The sequence below is a fragment of the Myxine glutinosa genome, chromosome 9 (genome assembly GCF_964187855.1).
Source record: "Myxine glutinosa chromosome 9, kmMyxGlut1.1, whole genome shotgun sequence".
Taxonomy (NCBI): Eukaryota; Metazoa; Chordata; class Myxini; order Myxiniformes; family Myxinidae; genus Myxine; species Myxine glutinosa.
Window position 1 is genome coordinate 112,183,566 of NC_136269.1, and position 8,127 is coordinate 112,191,692.

General features: G+C 47.0%; 1 pseudogene; it reads right to left on the reverse strand.

The window, feature by feature from the left end:
* Nucleotides 1–471: 471 nt before the first annotated feature.
* LOC137435720 (outer mitochondrial transmembrane helix translocase pseudogene) lies at nucleotides 472–7,420 on the reverse strand (annotated as a pseudogene).
* Nucleotides 7,421–8,127: the final 707 nt, after the last annotated feature.

Sequence of the window (8,127 nt, forward strand, 5' to 3'; positions counted from 1 at the left end):
TAAAGCAACAGCAGCACTATTTGGGTGCGGCGTTACAATACAGAAAATGAAAATGACAAGTGGTTCGTGGCACGGTCTCGAGGAGCGCACGCTCACCTCCGCATTGCCTAGCTTGGGTTTGACTGCCGAGATTAAACTATAAACCGCCATCCTGGTGCTTTCGCTGGCAGGGTCATCCCTCAACGAGTGTGCCGTCCCCCTAGGATGGGCGTTAAGCCGGGGATGCCATCAGCCGTTGTCGTTGGTGTCGGGGAGGTGAATTATTGCCGGCACCACGAACGGATCAGAAATTCCCGCCTGGACGAATTTACCAGGTGGTTCGATAATATTTTAGAGGAGAAAAAAAATGGATAATATTTTGGAGGAAAAATATATAATCTATTTTGGGAGTGCGTGTGTCAAAACATTCAAAAAATGCAAAGTTTACAAACACCAAATGAGAGTGAGGGGCAAGTTGTGGGACATCAAGCATCAATAAAAGGAGAAGTCCCGCGTCGCCCATTGCAAAGCAATCATTTTGTTGAGGGCAAAGTTCAGCTCCTTGGTTCCTATTGGTTGGAGATTGGAAACGTCGTCTGCCATCAGGTCCTCGTGGTTACGCAACCGGGAAACCGCTGCCTCCCTGCACAATGGACCTTATGCATTGACGTCACGAAGGACCTAACAACCAATGGCGACGCCATCTTAGAGGGCAAACAATTTCCCTGACGACGTGTTCATGTGTGAGTCAACTGCGATCGTGACGCGAGCAATCGAGTAATATAACTGATCTTAATCTCTAGAATACAAAAGTAGACAGTTTCACATTTTTATTTCTTTTTGCAATTGTGGAAAATTGAAAAAACATTTATTATCCAAGAAGCACATGTTGAAGTCTTTTTCACTAATTCCACATGGTGAATGAATCATAAAAATTATTTTTGGTGAAGTAACAATGGATATAGTAATGTTTGAAATGTTTCTGTAGAAATTTATACACTACATATTTTCTGTGAACAATAAATGAAGCTGCACATGATACGTGTACATATGTTTTGAAGCTGACACAACTGTGACAATAAAACTGCTGCAACTTCATATTACTTGTCATTTTGTTTTGTTTCATGTGCGTATTTAACAATGTGTATCACTAATAAGGCAATACTGTTGATCCATAAAATAACACTTCCATGATAATCAGTCCATAGGAACTACTCCTGGACAAAGATTTACGAGAGCACACGCCACTTGTCCGATTTTGTTCACAGTTGCTTCTGGCGATGTCCCATCATTTATCAGTGTGATGGGAATGCGATTTTGGAGTACAGTATATTTTTGTTTCACCATTCCAATTACCTACATGGATCCGAACACAAGAAAGTTCTCTGCTCCAGTCAACTTCTACTTTTTCAAGTTGCTTCTTTCCCTTGGTGAATGGGGGCACCTTCACCTCGGCCATCGCCATTCCACAGTATTCATCACCAACAAAAAACCACGATCGGGAAGCACAAGATCCCCTGGCATCAGTTTATTCACGAGGTCACTGTTTTCCGTTATCTCAGTGTCTGTTGCCCTTCCTCCCCAACACTTGCTCAGGAAGCATATTGAGCCCTGTGGTGTTACACTAATTAGAAACTTTACAGTTGAATGGTGCTTGTAGTTGCTCCACACTTGTGCCCTTGCCAGTAAATCGGACGGCTGCTCTATAAACACTTCAGTGCAGTCAATAATAACTGCACATTTCCTGAAAAATTTCCTGACCGATGACGGCATACTGAGACGTAGAGCGTCACGACTGGGCCAGTGTATCAGCGACTGAGTCTTTACAAACATTACATCAAGAACGCGGTGGAAGTTTCGTGAAACGGTTGACTGGCTGACTCCAAATCTGTAAGCTCGGTCCTCGTCAAAAATGTTCAATCGCGACTTCATGAGGAACATTAGCACTTGACCAAACTTTGTGAGTTTTTTACACGTTGGGAGAGCACACGATGTAAACGTGAAGAGTGGCAAAAAATTTTTCCCAAAAAGGAAGTCCCGTGTAAAATAGGAGTTTTGCATCGTTGTTCTGAAAGTGTTCTTCCTGCAGACCTGTTGCTCTTATCTTTTCTTCAAGGTCACACACTTGAGTTCTGAGGGCAATATTGGCTTTCTGTAGTTCCTCCACGTTTTTTTCCAGTGCACGAATGTCTCTGAAAGACCGTTCCGTTTGGGTTTCAGTCCCTCCAACAGGTGGAATCTGCTCATGAATGGGGCACTGCTCAGGATTTGCATTGTGTAGTTCCAGCAGTATTGCTGCTGTGGGCAGTATTGCTTGCCCTCTGAAAGGGGGCGCACTTCCATTTCTAAGGGTGTGTGACGTCATATGCATAAGGTCCATTCACGAAGATCGCTTCCGGCCCAGCCGTCGGTAGCCATGGCAACCGACGACAGAGACACGTCATCATCAAGGTCTTCGTCCTTCAGCACGAGTTTGTTAATGGTGAGATGCTGATCCACGCCCGGTGCGGGGATGTGATGACATTGGGGGAGCCGGCGCACGATGGCCGGATCCACTTCCTGCGGGCGGTTGGTGGCCCCGAAGACCACGACCGTGTTGCCGTGGTCCGTCGTCAGCCCGTCCCACAGCACCATGGACTGAGCTTTCATCATGGCCGTGGCCTCGTGGTCCAAGGACGATCGACAGCGGAGGAAAGTGTCAATCTCGTCGATGAAAATGATCATCGGCTGCAGCTTCAGCGCCAATGAAAACAAGGCCACCGTGAGCTTCTGCGACTCTCCGTACCACTTATCGGTCAGAGTGGAGGGCTCCAGGTTGATGAAGCGACACCTGGACTCCCTGGCGGTGGCTCTGGCCATGAGGGTCTTCCCACAGCCTGGTGGACCGAACAGGAGCACGCCTTTAGGTGGCTGGAGCAGAGCCGACTGCTGGGTAACGGAGCATTTCTGGATGGGCAAGATGACCGTGTCCCTGAGGTCGGACACCACCGAGTCCAAGCCGGCGATATCAGACCATGCCACGGACATGGAAACCGGGTCCACCAGGTTGGTGGCGATCACAGTCTCGTACTCGTTCAAAGGCTCGTACACTGGAAAATTGGAAAAATTGAAAAAACAATGTCGCCTATTTTAATCCCAGGGGTCCCAGGAATACCCACCCAAAATATCGTTGCGATCGGTTGAGCCGTTTTTGAGGAACCTTTGAACGGGCAGACGGACATTTGGTGAATTATAGTAAGATGTGAAAAATATTTGGCATGGGTAATCTCAGGGTTAGATGTAAATTTAAGGGTGATTTTTGTGTGAGGCAGTGGTGGTGGTCACTGACATCAGTGGCACCATTATTGATCCAGGTGTGTTAGACCAAAGTGTTGGAGGCTGGAAAAAAATTGATAGGTTAGCAGGACACAGCCTTCAACTTACTACTAAATATTGGCTACGAGACTGTGCCAATATTTGGGGCACAGGGTTGTGAAGATGTAGCTGTGTAGTCTGGAGGTCAACGTGGTGCTATGGGTGTCCGAGTTGTGTGGAACATGTCTTCTGGAAGAGTCTCTTGGTGGAGCATGGCTGTCTGCTGGACCTTGGTATGGTCAGGTGTGTGTGGGCACTGGGTGCTGCAGTTGTGTGGACTGGGGCACGTGGGTGATGCAGGTGATGTGATGTGGATGCCACGCACTACGACCGCTGCCCCCAGGGCCAATTTTTTTTGGGGAATGGTGGTGTTGGCAGCAGGTGCTCACCACATAGGCCAGCTGGGGCTAGAGCAGCTGTGTTCCTCGCAGAGGGGCCGAAAGATGGATGGTGGTTCGCACCCTTATGGACACTCATGGGCCATGTTAGCGTTTCGGCTGCTCAGCTTGTCCCGATGACCCTTGCACGGTGGAGGTGTGGAGCTGTCATAGCCAAATGTAGTAGTGTCGTGATAGTCACCACTGGAGGCGGATCCACGTACCTGCAAGTACAGTAGGGACAAAAGGAAATTCGGTGAATTTGATTGGTCCAATGGGAGAAATTTTGGGATTCAGTGGGGTGGATGGCACTTTGTCCCTGACCAACCTGCAACAGCCTGTACTTGAGGTAAGTGACTTTGATGTGTACTGTCCCAGGCTTCAGCACTTGCTTTTTAAATTGGGACATATAATTTGGAGTCGGGGCGGGTGAGAGTGATGGCATGGCCGGTAAAGGGATGCATTGTGTGCCACACAGTGTCTTGTGGGTGGCGTTTTGTTTATGTGTCGGTGTTGTGTTTTTGTGTGGGCGAGAGGATGGAGATGGAAATGGAGTTATGAGTGGTGATAATTGAAATGTGTTTTTTTGAAATGTGTTGGATAAATGTGAATTGGGGATTTCAAATTAAAGCAGGCCATGGCAGAATCTTTTTGGTAACAACTTTTCATTGAACAATGTGGTGGAGAATTGATTGGCAGTGGGGAAGGAAATGTTTTTGTGGATTTTGTGGGCGGGGAATGTGTGTGTGTCCGCAAGTGCGGATCACGTTCTGGAGGAGCGATGACTGCGGCTCAGCCTCTGCAGTAATTACTCCTGGCAGCCAGTGGTGTCTGGAAATTGGAGCCTGTCGGTGGAGAGGGTCTCCTTGGGCGCCCTGGGGTGAGAGACTCCCGGCAACCCGTGAGGCTGCAAGGAAGCCTGAGGTGACAGAGCCTGGTGTGTATGGAGATCCCCACTGGTAGGATGACAGCGTAAGGAGCTGTTTGTGTGTCACGGCGGCAAGAGGTAAAGGGGGGCAGGGAGGCAAAGAAGTTACAAGTCGGGCGACTTGTTTTTGAGACTGCAGGCACCACAGCCTGAAACGCCCCCACCATCTTACTTGTGCGGTATTTCCCCACTGCCCAGTAGAAAAACGCACACATGCTATGGTCTTGCAGGGGGGTGAGATACGTGCTTGTCATTATTTTTGTGTTGTCATGATTTTTGGAATGTGTATGGGTGGTTATAGGTTTTTTTTGAATGAATGTGGGTGAAATCCACCGAGCCATGTCACTCACCTGAAACACCAGGACAGGGCCCATGGAAATTTGGGGTGCATTGGGATGGCCCCGCAGGTAACGTTGAGTTTTGTGGCATCCACCGGGGGACACGGTCTATAGGAAGGGGTTGTATAAATGTTTATTGGAATTTTTGTATAAAAGTTTTGCAGGTTAAGTTTCGTGGTTAAGATAGGTTTTTACGTGTTGTTTCTCTTCCTCCCCAGGAACACAAACTTCTAAATCATTGTACATATTTGAAATGCATGGTTGTTTTAGGGGGTAGAATATTAAGGAGCATAGGTAGGTAGCTTCGGCTCACTTCCCACAGCCCTCCTGATTTATTTCATAGGTCAATTAAGTGTGAGACAGTGAGTGGTTAGACTGGAATGGTAGCGCCTGCGGTGAACCTTGCAGGGGCTACGGTTCCAGGGGGGGCGGGGGGGGGGGGAGGGGAGGGAGTCTGTGTTATGAATTTTGGGGTGGAGTGATATATAGATTCAGGTAGATCTGTATAGGTAGATGCTCCAATGATCGGGGGTAGGAAGAACCAGTTTGATGTACATAAGCAGAGGACCTGGTTAGCCCGGATGTTGGTTTAATCTTGTATATTTGTGGTCAAACAGGGATGGCCTTGTGATAATTATCGTAGGGATTCAGTTAATTCCCCTGTGTGTGAGACCTTGTGATTTATCCATTGTCCCTTATGGCACTACACCAATAGACACGAGGTAAGCCCAATAGCACCACATAGAGTCCCTGTATAAAGAGAGTTGCGCCATGCGCTGACCCGAGATTTCTGGTCACGTGATTTCGTGGCGCCATTTTGTGTCTAACTTCACCGTGCGTGAACGTCAGCTTGGTACGGGAATGTTGTTTATTGCCAAACAAAATGACTGGTTGTTCTGCTTTTGGTTGTTCAAACCAATCTGGGAAATATAAGATGTATAGATTTCCAAGTGATAAAGTCAGAAGACAAATTTGGGAAGCGAAAGTCAGACGAAAGAGCTGGAAAGCGATCGGAAAGCGATTCAAGTCTTCACTTGTCGGAGTAGTGATGAGTTTCACTTGTGAGGAGTGAACGGAGTGGTGATGAGTTTCACTTGTGAGGAGTGAACGGAGTAGTGATGAGTCTCACTTGTGAGGAATGAACGGAGCAGTGATGAGTCACTTGTGAGGAGTGAACGGAGTAGTGATGGTGTCTCACTTGTGAGGAGTGAACAGAGTAGTGATGAGTCTCACTTGTGAGGAGTGAACAGAGTAGTGATGAGTCTCACTTGTGAGGAGTGAACGGAGTAGTGATGAGTCTCACTTGTGAGGAGTGAACGGAGTAGTGATGAGTTTCACTTGTGAGGAGTGAACGTAGTGGGATGAAGTGTTGGTCTGGTCAGAGTGTTGTATTACGGGCAGAGTTTTCTTACGGTCTGAATGTATGAATCATGTTCTGTACTGAATGTATGAACCAAGTTTTGTACTGAATGTTTACTGTGTTGGCCTCATCGTGTTCCTGGTGAAATTAAACAAGTTATGGTGAATACGACGTCTTATCTGTGCTTTTCCATATCTGTTCGACTAGCACTAGACGAACCGTGCACACTGCAGGTATTTTTTAAAGTTTTTTCTCTGTTTAATTACGGCTTGGCGCAGTCGAAAATTAAGTGTTAATTAAGTCGCCAGCTATGAAACATATTAATCGATCAGGCAATATCCATCAGAGTTCTGGGCAAGGGTGTAGTAATAAATGAACGTTTCAATCTTACTAGATGCCGATGACGTTTTCCTTATGTCAGAGACAGAAGCTGACTTGCAGCTTGTTAAATCATTACAATGGAAATTGAATATAAATGTCGATAAAACTAAAGTTGTACACTATAGAAATATGGCAATACCACGTACAGAATTTGTTTTAAGTGTGTTAGACTATATGTCGGCTGGAAGTCCTACACCGGAATTGCTCTCGGCACCCTTTAAAAAATATTGGATATGCCCACACTCCTTTCTAAAAGTTATTAAAATTCAGAGAACGACAGCATTGGTTTGTCTTACTTATAATGTTAGCTCTTATATGCAGTGTTGGCTTGTAATATGCATTGCCATACCACTTTTAATATCACCACACAGCTCTTTTTCACGGCAATAGCTGAGTTTTTGACAAAACAAATATCACCTGTATGTAATAATAAGACTAAATATGTGGAGTAAATTTTTTTTTAGCAGGTTTAGAATATATCACCCCATATCGCGAATGTACATGTATATCTAATCCGACACACTTAGACACAAAATGGCGTCCAAATTTGAGTTGCCACAACTCTCTATATACAGGGACTCTAGCACCACACATACTAATTAAATTTACCCCCACAATATAACTCACCGGAAGTGCAGGCAGGAAGTGCCCATGCATTGCGCCAACATGGCAATAAAACATTGCTCAGGCAGGCTGAGGCCATGCCCACTTCACGGCGGAATGGTTGAAGGGGTTTGATGGGGAGATCACACCAATGAAAGGCCAGAGTAAGGAAGGACTTGTGATTGGGTGTGGTGCCCTGGATGTTATTCGACAGGGCAGGCTTCCTATGATCAGCGTAGAGTGTTAACCCCCGGATCGGTCCGCTTCTTGTGAATTTCGGCCGGGAGCGGCCTTCGGAGCTCTTTATTCATTGCGGGGCTCGGTAGTCAGTAGTCGCTATTGAGAGGGGATGGGTGGAGCCGTTTTTTAGGCGAAGTTTTTTTTTTTTTGGACCCCGGAAGGCGCCGTACTCATCGCGGAGATGACGCTCTTCCGGGCTTGAATTCCCGGGCCAGACTAAATTCCCGCTAGTAGGAATAAATGGATAGTCTCTCGGGAGAGGATGGGGAGGGGGTCTTTAAATCTGTTGGTAAACCTCGGAAGAGAGAGAGGCGAGGCCAGATGTCCTCTGATGAGGTGTCTCCAGTTGGGAAGCCCAAGCGTAGGGCTCCCCTCTCCCAGGCCTCTGGTAATCCCGTTGATTCGCTCGATAAGTTTGTGGTCATTGTGGCGGCCGTTGAGAGGCCTAATCGTGTGGGCCCGTCCAACCCTATAAGGTTAGCAGCGCTTATAAAGAAAGAGTTCGGGGAAGTAGTGTCTGCGAAAGTGCTTCGGTCGGGTGACTTGCTCATTGAGTGCAAGTCAGCT